The sequence below is a fragment of the Callospermophilus lateralis genome, chromosome 2 (assembly GCF_048772815.1).
Source record: "Callospermophilus lateralis isolate mCalLat2 chromosome 2, mCalLat2.hap1, whole genome shotgun sequence".
Taxonomy (NCBI): Eukaryota; Metazoa; Chordata; class Mammalia; order Rodentia; family Sciuridae; genus Callospermophilus; species Callospermophilus lateralis.
In genome coordinates this window covers 165,928,427-165,942,170 of record NC_135306.1, presented here as the reverse complement: position 1 = coordinate 165,942,170, position 13,744 = coordinate 165,928,427, and the positions used below count along the sequence as shown (strand labels likewise).

The following is a 13,744-nucleotide window of genomic DNA, read 5'->3' as shown; positions in this document are numbered from 1 at the left end:
AGACTTTTGAGCCTTAGGAACAATGGGGAAGGGTTCTAAGGAGAAACTCACAAGCAGCCCATGAAGGACGGGGTTGCTGGGACAGTGTGGCATTGTGCACTGACAGTATTGAAGGATGAGTGCTCTGTAAGGTGAGGCCTGGATGGTTTTGAAATGGTCTGTGAAGTATGAACAGGTGTGTCTTTCTTTTTCATGTTATTAATGACCTGGGAACAGGGAGAGGATGTTTGTAATGAAGCCCCAGAGAGCTGGAGAACTCTGGAGAGTTCCGTCCCCAACAGAGGCCCTGTGCCATTTTGGTGTCACCAAGGACCATGTCAGTCAACACTCATCTGAGTACACACAGATTAGTGCATATCCAGGAGCAGCTTAGGGCACTTATCAGCCTTGGGGGTTTTGTGGTTGGGGAAGATAGTGCTACATCCTGGGTAGTGGGGGACAGTGGCAGCAGAATTCTATACTGCAGGTCCTTACGGAATAAGTCCTTTCTCCTGCCCAACCTGTGCTGATGGGACTGCAGCTGCTGACAGGGGCCAAGAGAGGCACCTGCCTTCTTTTTTTTTTTAAATTTTTTATTTGTTCTTTTAATCATACATGACAGTAGAATGTTATTTGACATATCACACATACATGGAGTATAACTTCCCATTTTTGTGATTGTACGTAATGTTGAGTTACACTAGTCATGTATTCATATATGAACATAGGAAAGTTATGTCCTATTCATTCTAGTGTCTTTCTCATTCCCATCCCCTCTCCTTTTACCCTACTCCCTCTGTCCAATCTGTGAACCTTCTCCCAGCCCCACCTATTGTGAATCAGCATACACATATCAGAGAGAACATTTGGTCTTTGTTTTTTGGGGATTGGCTTATTTCACTTAGCATGATAGTCTCCAGTTCCATCCATTTACTGGCAAATGCCAAAATTTCATTCTTGTTTATGGCTGAGTAATATTCTATTATATATATGTACCACATTTTCTTTATCCATTCATTTGTTGACGGGCATGTAGGTTGGTTTCATAGCTTGGCTATTGTGAATTGAGCTTCTATAAACATTGATGTGACCACTCACTATAGTATGCTGATTTTAAGCCCTTTGGGTATAAACCAAGGAGTAGAATAACTGGGTCAAATGGTGGTTCCATTCCAAGTTTTTTGAAGAATCTCTATACTCCTTTCCTGAGTGGTTGCACCAATTTGCAGTCCCATCAGGAGTGTATTTGAGTGTATCTTTTCCCCACATCCTCACCAAAATTTATTGTTACTTTTGTTCTTGGTAATTGCCATTCTGATTGGAGTGAGATAGAGTCTTAGTATAGTTTTAATTTGTATTTCTCTGGTTGCTAGAACATTTTTTCATATATTTGTTGACCATTCTTATTTCTTTTACTGTGAAGTGTCTGTCCTTTGCATATTTATTGATTGTGTTTTATTTTATTTATTTTTGTACCAAGGATTAGACTCTGGGGCACTTGACTACTGAGCCACATCCCCAGCCCTATTTTGTATTTTATTTAGAGACAGGGTCTCACTGAATTGCTTAGCACCTCACTTTTGCTGAGGCTGGCTTTGAACTCGTGATCCTCCTGCCTCAGCCTCCTGAGCCACTGGGATTACAGGCTTGCACCACCAAGCCCCGCAATTGGGTTGGGGTTTTTTTGGTATTAAGTTTTTTGAGTTCTTTATATATCTTGGAGATTAATGTTCTATCTGAGCACCTGCTTTCTTGAAGCCAGTTTAATGGACTTGTTCTTATATTCATTCATCCATCATCATTTAATTGCTCCTATTCTGCCAGGTGGCACCATGACAGATTCTGGGGCTACAAAAGCAAGGAAATCTTCAAGGAATTCACAGTTCAGTGTGGGGAGATAAGCCAACAATGCTAGTCAGCATGGTGAGGACTATGGGACAAAAAAACTGGGTGGGTCTGTAGCATGGTACCCAAGGCCACAAAGCTTTGGGTTGTTAGTCTTGGGTTCAGATCTCATCTCAACTAACCACTTGCCAACTTGAACCTTGGGCAAGTTCTTGGTCTGGGTAGGTAACTATATACTTTTTTCTTATTTATTTCTCAAATCAATCTAGTAAGGTAAATAAAATTTTTCTCCATTTTGTAACTGAGGAAATTGAAACTTGGAGAAGTTCAGTAATTTGTTCATGGTCTCTGTAAATAAGTGGCAGGGCTAGGATTCCAATCCAGGTCTGACTCCAGTGTCGCTGCACTTTCCACTCAGATAAGCTGAAGGGCCCTCTGGGTGATGCCACTCTGAGACACAGGGTTTATTGAGATGGGCTCCATAGGCAGGATGATGTGACCAACCAGAAAGAATTTTGTTTTAGGCTGCATTAGTGGAATATAATCCTCATAATATAAAAAGGTGATGGTACTGCTCTGCTATGGAGAGATCACAGATGATGTATTTGGACCTACTCTGGGATCACCCTTTTCAGAGGTATATAACCATTTTAGCCCTTCTAAAGGGGTGACTTACCAGAAACTTCTGAGGAGCTACCAAAGGAACTGGGAGTATTTCAGTAGGGGAAGAGGAGATCCAAAAGGACCTAAAGACTGTTTGCAAATATCTGAAAGACTCTCGTATAGAAGAGTCTCATTGTCAATGAAAACTACAGGGAGAAAGGTTTTGGCTCCATGTCCACCTCAGAACCTTTTGAAATATCTTGGTGTAGTGGGTTCACTACCAACAGTGGTAATCGAGCATGGAGTATGGAGTAAATGCTATTCTTCTGCCAAAGTCCCTGACTGTGACTATCCCTCTGCTGCTCTGGGTGTGGCTGCTGCTGGGGGTTCCTCGGGAGAGGATTCATACTGTCTAACTCTCCAAGCCCAGAACAAGCCCAGACTCTGTCTCCAGCAGAGTCTGCTTGCATGTGCCTCCTGCTGTGCAGAGTTGGAATCAGAATTAGAAGGCCCAGTTTGAGTTCTGGTTTAGCCCCTTATGTCTGTGTGACATTGAACAAGACTTGCCCTCTCTGTGAAGAGGATCATATTCATCCTACCTGTAGTTTTTTTTGAGGCAGTGAGAGAGAAATCCTTTGTCAAGGAGAGACGCTGGTTATTAACATGTGCAACTCTGGCCACTAGGAGTGTAATCACCTTCAAGGAGCCTGTCTATGCAAACACTGAGAGTGTTGTGATGACTTCGTTTACTAACGATGTGTGAATTCCCTGCCTTTTAGGCCAGTGAATGTAGTAGGAGACAGGAGAGATAGGCAGATGTTGAGGAGGGAGGGATCCAGGAAAACTTCAGGGGGAAAGTGACATTTGAGTTGAGACCAGAACCTTTGTCACGCAGGGAAGGGACAAATGTTATAGCAGAAGCAAAGACCTGAGGAAGTCAGGGCATGGTGGTGTAAAAATGACCTGGGAGGAAGAATAAGATTCTGGAGAGGTCTGGAATCTTCCTGAGGAGGTGGAGGTGTCACTGTCCAGGTGGGAGACTTCCTCAGAACGTGGAACTTGCATTTCTTTGATGGTTGTAAGAGATCTGGTTTACTGCAATTTGCTGGTGAAACTTGGGTCCTGAAGAGGCAGGGGGAGAGGTTCATGGAAGCTTTACATTCCCTTTATTTCTCAGATGAAGGTAAGGCCCAGAGATGGGAAGGCTGTTTTCTAGCAGGGGTCGGGCAAGCTGTGGTAGAGCCAATGCAGACACTTCATCCAGGGTTGTTCTCTGTGCCCTGTAGGTAAGTCCCTGCCCAGACTGAGTCTGTCTGCCCAAAACATTTTTCCTGGTTTTGCCTTCTGCCAGGTTGGTCTGTCTTAAGGAGAATGAGGACGAAGGAGCAAAAGGTGTATTTACCAAAGGGGCTGGTTGGACTGGTCTCCTTTGCAAGGCCAAAGGTCAGAGTCTAGGCCAGGTCAGTAGAGGTGGGTGGAATCAGGCCTTGGCTGCTACCAGCTGGGGGCTTTGGTTAGGGGTGATCATTGGTAGGGACTGAGGTTTTTCCAAAGCTTGGCCCTGAGAACAGTGGGCTGAACAGATTACAACCCACACATTCTTTCTCAGGAGATTAGGGCCATGGGAGATTAGGGAATACATAGAAGGCTGTAGGAGGCCTGTAAATTTCCCATTTGGGGCAATTAATTTGATGGATTGTAAAATAGCTCACTACTTCTTCTCTGCCTCCCAGAACTGGGCAGTAAGACTAACTGAGAGGGTGTTCCCCAGAACACCCTCTCCACTGTCCTACATAACCTGCACGGGTCCTTGTTAAAACACGCCCTGGGCAGGAGCAAGGTCTGTCCCTTTCCTGCCTCCCCTCCTGGTGCAGGATGAACGCACAGTAGGTATTTTATGTAGCCATGCAGAGCTGGTACTTATCTGATTGGAACCCTTCCAGGAAATTGTTAGCGGGAGGATGGGTGGGGACCATGGTGGCAACTCTGGTTTATAAATGTAGCCAACCCCCAGGGGTGAGGTTATCAGCCCAGTGTTCCTCAGGTCATTGGTGACAGCTGGGACTCTAGCCAAGATTCTTTACTTCTGGGATGGGGCATCTCCCAACTTCTGATGTGCTTGAAGTGAAAGTGAAATTAATAGCAGGTGATTATTCTGGTTTCTCTCCTGACTTCCTACTTGTCCCCCACAGTCACAAGGGTCCTTGCTCAGGTGACTAACAAGGTGTGACAAAGCTCTACTAGTATCTCCTCCTGTCCATGAGGGCTCTGGTGTGGCTGCCCTCCTATCAGGTGCTCTGAGTGTCTTTGGGCTCATTGGGCACCTCCCTTCTCAGTGGGGTCTGACACCTGTGATAGGTAAAGAATGCCTTTCTCTGGTGGCTCTTGGGTGCCCTGTACTCACTAACTTGTATCTGGACTGGTGCAGCTGGTCTTGACTGGTGTCCTTCCTTCCTACCAGAGACCTGAGACCTCACCTTAATGTGCCTCCTGGTGTTTCTAATTTGGGGCTCCTTTTTATGTGGTCTGTGTCCTGCTAAATCACAACATTCTCCTTGGCTTGAACACTCCAACAGCATCATATGCTTATAGCACTCTGTTGCTTCTGTGTCTTCACTTGGACAGTTTCCACCACCAAGAATGATTCCTTTCTATGCAGATACCTCATGTGCTTTTTGGGGGGTGGGTGGGGGTGGGCACTGGGGTTTGAACCCAAGCGCACTCTACTACTGAGCTACACCCCCAGCCATTTTTATTTCTTATTTTAAGAGAGGGTCTCCCTGAGTTACCCAGGCTGGCCTTGAACTTGTGATCCTCCTGCTTCTGCTAAGTGTGCACCACCACGGCTGGCTTCCTATGTATTCCTTAAAACTCAGACATGATCTTCAGAAGGCTTCCCTGACCACCCACCACTGAGGCTCTGTGACATCCCTTGTTGGTGGTGCTTATGTGCATTTATTAAAAACTTGGACAATGAGAGGGACCTTTCTGAGGCTGACAGTGATGTGGGTGCTGGGGAGTACAGCGGTGAACAAAACAGAGGTGACTGCTCAGGAGCTTGGGTACTGTCCTGTCTTACCCACTGCATCACCTCAGTTTATACTGATCACTCTGTCCTGCTTTAGCCTGTGAATTCTCCTTATGTTTTATTCATCCATCTCTCTATCCCCAGCACTCAGCACAGTGTCTGGCAATGGAAACCTTAAAAGTTAATGTTGAATGAGTGAACGAAGGAGGTTTCTGCCTTCCTCTCCTCCAAGCCCACCTCTAGGGCAGAACCCTCCAGCTGCTTGAGTGAGGCCTTCCCTGCCTCCCATCCACACTCCCTTCCCCCTGTGTATTTGAGCTGCTCACATGGCCGTTCTGCTTCATACTACACCTTTTTGTGTCTGTGTCTTCTCCCTGCTCCCTCATTCGACTAAACTTCTTCTAGGCAGGATTCATTTCTATTTTAGTTTTGTGTTATATGAAATTTCTGCCCATGCTTACATTCAGTAAAATGAAGAATAATACCTGAAGCAGTATGTAAGAAATCAAAATATAAGAGCAGGGGCTAGGGTTGTGTTTCAGTAGTAGAGCCCTTGCCTAGCATGTGTGAGGCACTGGGTTCGATCCTCAGCACCACATAAAAATAAATAAAATAAATGTATGGTGTTCATCTACAACTTAAAATATTTTTAAAAAATGTAAGGACAGATCAGGTGCTTAGGTGGGCTCCTGCTGTGTGCCAGCCCTGTGCCAAGGAGCCCAGGGAAAGAACTTGCAGGAAGGGTGCGGAGGTGTCTAACTGGCTGGCAGCCAAGACACTTGAGTTGTAGGATGGTGCCCAAATCTTTCCTTTTAGAAAGAAGATGCCACCATGGAATTAAAAGGGAGTATTAGACAGACCTGGATTTCAGTCCCATGTCTATCTCTTGCCAGCTGTGTGAATCCACTTTCCTGAGCTTTAGTTTCCATCTGTAATGAGGAGCTAGTGGGGATATCTACTTCATAGGGTATTCAGGCATTGATTGAATATAACTGAGTTCTTACTTGGAGCCTGGCATTGTTACAGATGCTGGGATGGGATAGTGAACCCAACTAAAAAGGTCTCTGCTTTCATGAAGCTGACAATTTAGTGGGAGAGAAAGGTAGCAAACAAAATGGTTCAAATGTAGCCCAGTTTGGTGGGGCATGTGTGTAATCCCAGTGGCTTGGAAGGTTGAGGCAGGAGGATTGCAAGTTCAGAATCAGCCTTAGCAACTTAGCAAGGCCTTAAGCAACTTAGTGAGACCCTGTTTCAAAATAAAAAATAAAAAGAGCTGGGAATATGGCTCAGTGGTTAAGTATTGGTATCAATCCCTGGTACAAGTAATAATAGTAATAATAAAAAAATTAGGTAAAGTATGTAATCTTGGAGAACGACTTTTCTGTGAAGAAGAATCAGCAGGGAAAGGGAATGGGAGGGTGTGGGAGTAGAGTGGTCAGGGGAGCCCCTCTGTAGAGATGATATTTGAGCAGACACCTGTACAAGGCATGTGGACAACCAGGGGCATGAATTGGAAGCAGGGATCGAAGAAGTCCTGAGGCTGGAGTGTGCTTGGTTGAGTAAAGAAAGAGCAAAGGGACCATGCGGCTAGAGCTAAGTAGTGGGGTCAGGAGGTATGTGTGCAGGGTGATGTGCAGGCCTCTGGCTTTGGCTTTCACCTGAGTCAGGTGGTATCTTTCTGAGGGCTTTGAACAGAGACTGTCATTTGATTTGGAAGAGGATATTTCTGGTTGTTGACCATAGAATGGACTGAACAAAGACTCTGTAGGTAGCATGTTTAGCACATTGCCTGGTATGAAATATGTCTTCATTAATGGTGTTAAGAATACTATCAAAGATCAGCCTTTGAGTCTGCTAGTTTTGACTTAGCTGTCATCCCATCTACCCACTGCCCTCCCTGGAACAACAGCATCCAGGATGCTTTCTTCTGAGGAAGAAACATGGGGATCCGGGCTTGGGGATGAGGAGGGAGAAGGTAACTGGTTCTTTGACTGCTTTTCTTGATCTTCGGTTAGTGGTTGTGGTGGTGGTATGGGAGCAGAGGCAGGGGGAAATTCTTAGCCTCCATGAACCTAGGAGATCAGAAGCTGTCTGTAAATTCCATGGCTGCCCCAGGTCAGCTGGCTTGTGGAATTTGTCTCTTCTCCATCTCGCTCCTCCCTTCCCTGGTTGTCTAGGATTCCCAGGAAGTACCAAAGCTGTACCCACCAGAGATGCTTCCCTCTTCCCTGCCTCCACTCCTACAATCTAAGCCCTTATGGGGAGATGGAGTCCTTGACATGGTCTCTCATGCCTTTTTGCCACTCACCAGATACAGAGGATCTTTGGCATCAGAACTGACAAACTGTTTCTGCTTGATTCCTTTGGATGACAGGAAGAGCTCACTACTTGATGAGGTAGCCGCTTCTGTAATTATCACATTCCCATTAGGAAATCCATTTTAGGGTGAGTTGAAATCTCTGTTCTGAGCTCTTCCAGTGCTTTTAGTTCTGAACACAGTTCAGTTATAGTTCTCCCCCCATTTCCCCCATTTTCTACTTCACCTTCTTGAGGGAACAGTTTCCTGGTTTCCCAGGAGGCTGTGTTCAGTTCTTGCTCTGTTATTCAGAGTGATCATCTGGTGGGGGGTTCAGGAAAGGTCTGCAGAGTGAGCAGTGGGGTCAGGAAGGCAAGAAAGGCCTTTGAGTCAAAGGTAAGGCAGTGTTTTTAAATGATATGAGGAGTCCAGTAAAGCTAGATAGTTGAACATCCCTGGATCAATCAAGCGTGTGGGAGGGAGGAGAAGCCAGAGAGGTAAGAGAAGTGGACCAGAGCCAGAGCCAACAGCCTAGTGTTGTGGACTCAAGGTCAGAGGGCTGCCTAAGAGTGGATTTTAAAATCTGGATTGTTTTAAGGCTTCCACTTTCACCTAGGACTGAGGAACATGTTTGCAAGCACCACTGACTCTCCTTCCTGCTCTGGTCTGGGGTTACTGATTAAACCTGTCCTTGGGACCTCTGCAGAGTGGAGCTGAATAAGTCAGCACCTTGAACATGGACATTCTGGACATTCCGTTTCTCGGCTAGCACTGGTAAGCCAGGCTCTAAGCCCTTGCCTCGGCAGCACTCCTTCTCCAGCTTGTGGTTGGGGCCAGGGTGCTATAGCTGGCCAGCTGGCCTCAGTTTGCCTCTTTACCACAGTTGGCTGGACACACAGGCCTGGCTCTGCTCTGCAGGGTTTCTGATTTAGGCAGAGAGTCTGCATTAATATGAGTCTGGACTTGAGCCCTTGGCCAAACATTCCAAATTCTTTGGGCATAAAGATTTTGTAAAGGGGCTTGGGACCCTTCCAGGGCTTAGCACTTTCTGTTTATGCCCCACGCAGATATCTATTTGTATCTGATTTTTATATATTCCCCAGAGTACTTTCCCAGCATCCTGGGGGAGACCTGTCTCTCACAGCCTGGCTGGATCATTGGAACTCTTCTGGCAGACCCGCTTCACACTGTGGAGTGTCCTCCCACCACCGTCTGTTCTTTCCTGGTGTCTTGCATGCTGAAGGACCGAGGGTGGAGTGGGGCTTTTGTTTTGTTTTTAAATAAGGGCAACGTGGGTAAACAGAGTGGCATTTCTGGTGCCATCGGGGAGGGCCAAGACCCTACATTCCGGTTCCATGACGACAGGCTCTTGGTTTGCTGCTTGCTGGGCTGTGGGCAGCGATAGTTTAGGCAAGACAATGGTGGCTCTGTTGAAATGTTGCTTCTGGGCTTGGGCAGAATGCATTTTAACCGAACATTTTCCACCCTGAGATCTGTGGGGATCTGGTGGCCTATTCCTCCTTGTTCGTTCATTTTCCCTTTGCAGCTTCAGAGCCAAATTATTACAGTTCCTTTCCCTCTCCCTCTGCCTACCATTAGCAGCCTTTTGGGGGGAAATGGTGTTTCTAGCCTGGGGTGGTCAGTGTTTGTTAGTAAGGGAAGGGAAAGAAGGTAGGGAGACATCCCTGGAGCCTGATCTAGAGAAGGGACAGTAGGGACTCCAGGGAACTCTCCTTCTTGGGGACCATGGCTTCCTAGTGGTCAGGAGTGCTGGCTCTGAAGTCAGACTGACTGGGATAGAATCTCAGTGGTAGCACTTCCTAGGTGAACCCTGTGCCTCAGTTTCCTTTCTGCCAAGAGAGGTAATAATGTTTAGCTCAGGATTATTGTGAGGAGTAAAGGAATTTAACATATATACAATGCTAAGGCTAATAATACCTGGCATATAGTAAACCCCAACTTAGTAAGTATATTTATCATTCTGTTAATGACATTTTAATATTATGTCCCAGTCCTCATCAATATATTTACCCTGCAAGGACTTCATCTGAGACCATAAGAGGAACAGAGCAACATCTGAATTGCAGATTTGATTTACTCACTCCCTGACTTAGAAAGTCTCACTGAGTCCTCATTGGCTGCTCTGCATAAGGAGAAAAGAACCTATGTTTATTGAAGACCTACTGTGTGCTAAATACCAGGTATTTGGTGTATACCTCTTTCTTTAGCTTAAGACCAAAATTAAGACCGATGTGAGAAGCCCTTCACTAATTGGCTCTGTTTTGTTTATCTTTTCTCTCCCACCCCTCCAATCCCAAATCAAACAAAAACCTAAGTGTCTCCAAGAATAGCTTATTCTTTGACATCTCATCAGCTTCATCCTCCATGCCTTTGTGCATGTTCTGCCTGCTGCCAGGATTGTTCTGTGAGAGGTGGCTGGATCCTGGGAAACAGGCTGGACAGGGCATTTGGGGATCTCCCTAACCACCATCCCCAGTGGACACAGCTTGTGCAGGAGCCTACTTGTCAGGCGGTCTCTGAGGCGTAGGGTCACATTTGCATCCTGGCTCTATTACATACACTGTGAGGCCCTAGACATGCCCTAATATTAGCGCCTGTCCTACAGGCTTGAGGAGCTCATGGCACAGAGCATGAGAACAGTGTCTGACTTACTGTGAGTACCTGAGGCAGCATTTTCTGTTTGGGGTGGTTCTCTTTCCAGTCTTGACACTGGACTGAGTTCCTTTGGGGGATCCAGAAATCAAAGTTCAATGGATCAGAGAGGCCTCATCAGGGGTTCTTTGACCTACCTGAGGCTTCCTGTGGCTGTGGCCCTTGCTGTGGGCCATAGCCATTTCTGCTTTCCTTCCATCTGTTTGTGACAGGATCTCTTGCTTCTCAGCCACTGAATGCACTCCACAGTGTGGCCACTACTTGTGGTGTGAGCTGGGCAACAGGCACAGGATGGCCTCACAAGATGTGGGGAGCCTCCTGTGCACACAAACCTGCTCACTTCCAAAGGACTTGCCTATTACTGAAAGGGCCACCAGGTGTCCAAATGATGAGTAATATTTATAGACCAAAAAGAATTGCCTTTGCTTGAGATTAACTGGATTTTGCTTGATATTAGTCTCTGCTCAAGAAGAGGAAATGTCTTGTTTTTCTATCTTACTGACTTTATAGGATCAAATCCTCAAAGACTGAGTATCTTACAGATACCTCTCATTGAAAATAGTGAAAGGCTTTAGGAAAGTAGGGGAAAAAAGAGTGGGGGGAACTGTGGTGATGTACGTGATTAATGCCACCTCATTCTGGTCATTCAGCTTGATAGGAGAATTGGGGCATGTCCCTCATTCTGTTACCAACCAATTGAGTGACCTTGATCAAGTTAGGCCTCAAGATTCTTTATCTATAAAGTGGAAAGAATTGTCTAGGTGTGTCCACCTCCCATAGGTGTTTTCAGGAGTTAAGATTATAATTCTTGGGCTGGGGATATAGCTCAGTTTGTAGAGTGCTTGCCTTCCATGCACAAGGCCCTGAGTTCAATCCTAGCATCAAAAAAAAAAAAAAAAAAAAAAAAAAAAGGAAAGATTGTGATTCTTAGGCTGGGGCTGTAGTTCAGTGGTGGAATGCTTGCCTAGCATGTGTGAAGAACTGTTTTTGATCCTTAGCACTGCATAAAAATAAACAAAATAAAAGTATGCTGTCTATACACAATTACAAAAATTTTTTAAAAAAAGATTGTGATTCTTGTGTAGTCTTATTTATTCATTCATTAAATCAACCTTTGTAAGATCTACTGTGTCCCCTAGCCAGGTATCCAAGGATGAATAGTTCATGATCTCTTCCCTCCTGGAGCTCAGAGATGGCAGTGAGGGGTGGGGAATTGTGAGTGGATGGACATAAGCTTGACCATCTGGCAAGTGTTGTGCTACAGGGACATAGGAAGGTACTTTGGTACTTTACTCTGAGAGGTCAGGGCAGCTTCCCAGAAGAGGTGATTCTCAAGTGGGCCATAGAAGAGAAAGGGCAGGTACTCAAGGTACAGGCAAACACTTGGCACTGTGGAAATCTGCTGAGGTGTGCAGATGGGGTTGTGGGGCTCAGGAGGAAGAGGCTGCCCTGGGGTCAGGCTGGGGGTGGGCTAAGGTTTGAGCTTTGCCCTGAAATTGTTTGGAGTGAGGGCAGAATGACTTGAGGCACTGGAGTGCAGAATCAGTTTGGTACTTTACAAAATGTATCCTGATGCTATGTGGAGAGAGTCCTGGCTAATGGCAGGGAGAACTGCTAGTAGACTCCTGTGACCATTTAAATTAGAGATGGTGCATGCATGAATTGAGAAAGGAGTATGGACATAGAGAAAGAGAGGAGGCACAGTTGTGTGTGTGTATACACACAAACTAAACACGTTTATATATTTTTTAAATATTTATTTTTTAATTGTACACAATACCTTTATTTTGTTTATTTTTATGCGGTGCTGAGGATTGAACCCAGGGCCTTGCATGTGCTAGGTGAGCGTTCTACTGCTGAGCCACAACCCCAGCCCCACACGTTTATATTTTATGTTTTGAGTAAGGGTAAAACTATATACTCATGTTGTTTATTGAGATAATCAAAAGTTTAGATGCCCAGGAGTTCCATTACTATAACTCCATCCTTCTAGGATAGTAAGTACACAAATTGCTAGGGATAAAGATAAAAGAGTGTTCACTGTAGCCATGTTTATAGTACTAAGAAATTGCGAAGAACCTATTTGGCCATCAGGAATTGGTTACCTGAATTATGGAGCCATGCAGCTATTAAAAGATGTGCAGATCTGTCTGAACATAGCAAGACAAATATGAATGAAAGAATAGAAAATCAGGGCTGGAGTTTTAGCTCAGTGATAGAGTGCTTGCCTAGCATGTGTGTGAGGCTCTGGGTTCGATTCTCAGCACCACATATAAATAAAATAAAGGTACATTGACAACTAAAAATATATATATATATATATATATATATATATATATATATAAAAGTAGAAAATCACATGTGCAGCATTTTAGCTTCTAGCCTGCTCTCCTTGACCATTATTTTGTGATTCTCTTTTTTTTTAATTTTTAGTACTGGGGATGATACTGAGGGCCTCACACATGCTAGGCAAGTGAGGTTGGAACAAGATAAGGTAAGGTGCCCAGCATCTTACTGAGCTACATGGCCAGTCCTTGTTGTTTTAATTTGAAGCAGTGTCTGGCTAAGTTGCTGAGGTTGGCTTTGAACTTGGCAATCCTCCTACCTCAGTCTCCCAAATAGCTGGAATTCAGGCATGTACTACCAAGCCTAGCTATTCTGGGATTCAAAAGCCCTTTGATATTGGATTTGCTCAAGCCCACTGCACCTCTTCTTCTCTGAGTGTGACTTTCTGTCTGTGTTACTCCATGACTGTTTTGTGTCTGGTCTCTATGAACAAGGATAGTGACTCCTTCTTGACCCTCTTATTTCCCTGCAAGCAGCAGGAATAGGTGGCCATTAATTACTGCAGAATCTAATTGAGGGCTATGAACAAAAGGCCTTGTTATCAGCAACAGGTGATGTTAAGCTGCAGGCTGATTCTCCCTCCCTCTTGCTAACAGAAACTGTTGTGTCCAGCCCATAAAGAGCCTTTTAAACTACAGTAGTGTTAACAAAGACTTCTTCCAGAGACCTCCTTGCTTGAGGGGAACAGGAGTAAATTCAGGCTTTGTTTCCTCTACCTTAGGGAGCCAGCTGGAGGTGAGGGGGATGAGGTGTGCCTGCTGTCTAACCGGTTTTTGCTCACAACATGCAAACCTGTGGGGTATTGTTGGGGTGGCAAGGAGGGAGGGGAAGCTTTACCTCATGTCTGCTGGGTGCTGGGCACCTTACCTTATCTTGTTCCATCTTCATAGCAGAATGAAGATGAAGGAAACACTCTACCTCATTTTACAATAAGCACTCCAAGGCTCAGAAGGGCTTGCTTAGGTTTCCCTGCT

At 45.3% G+C, this 13,744-nt stretch overlaps 1 protein-coding gene across 7 annotated transcripts in view; it reads left to right on the top strand.

The window, feature by feature from the left end:
- Plekha7 (pleckstrin homology domain containing A7) overlaps positions 1 to 13,744 on the top strand; it is a 206,555-nt gene that overhangs the window by 21,624 nt on the left and 171,187 nt on the right. The window contains exon 1 of one of the 7 annotated variants that reach the window (XM_076846950.2): positions 8,465 to 8,525. The exons of the other annotated variants lie outside the window; for them this stretch is intronic. The gene's annotated coding sequence lies outside the window, so the exon portion shown is untranslated. Of the gene's footprint in view, positions 1 to 8,464; positions 8,526 to 13,744 lie in introns of those variants that run through there. 7 annotated transcript variants of the gene reach the window in all.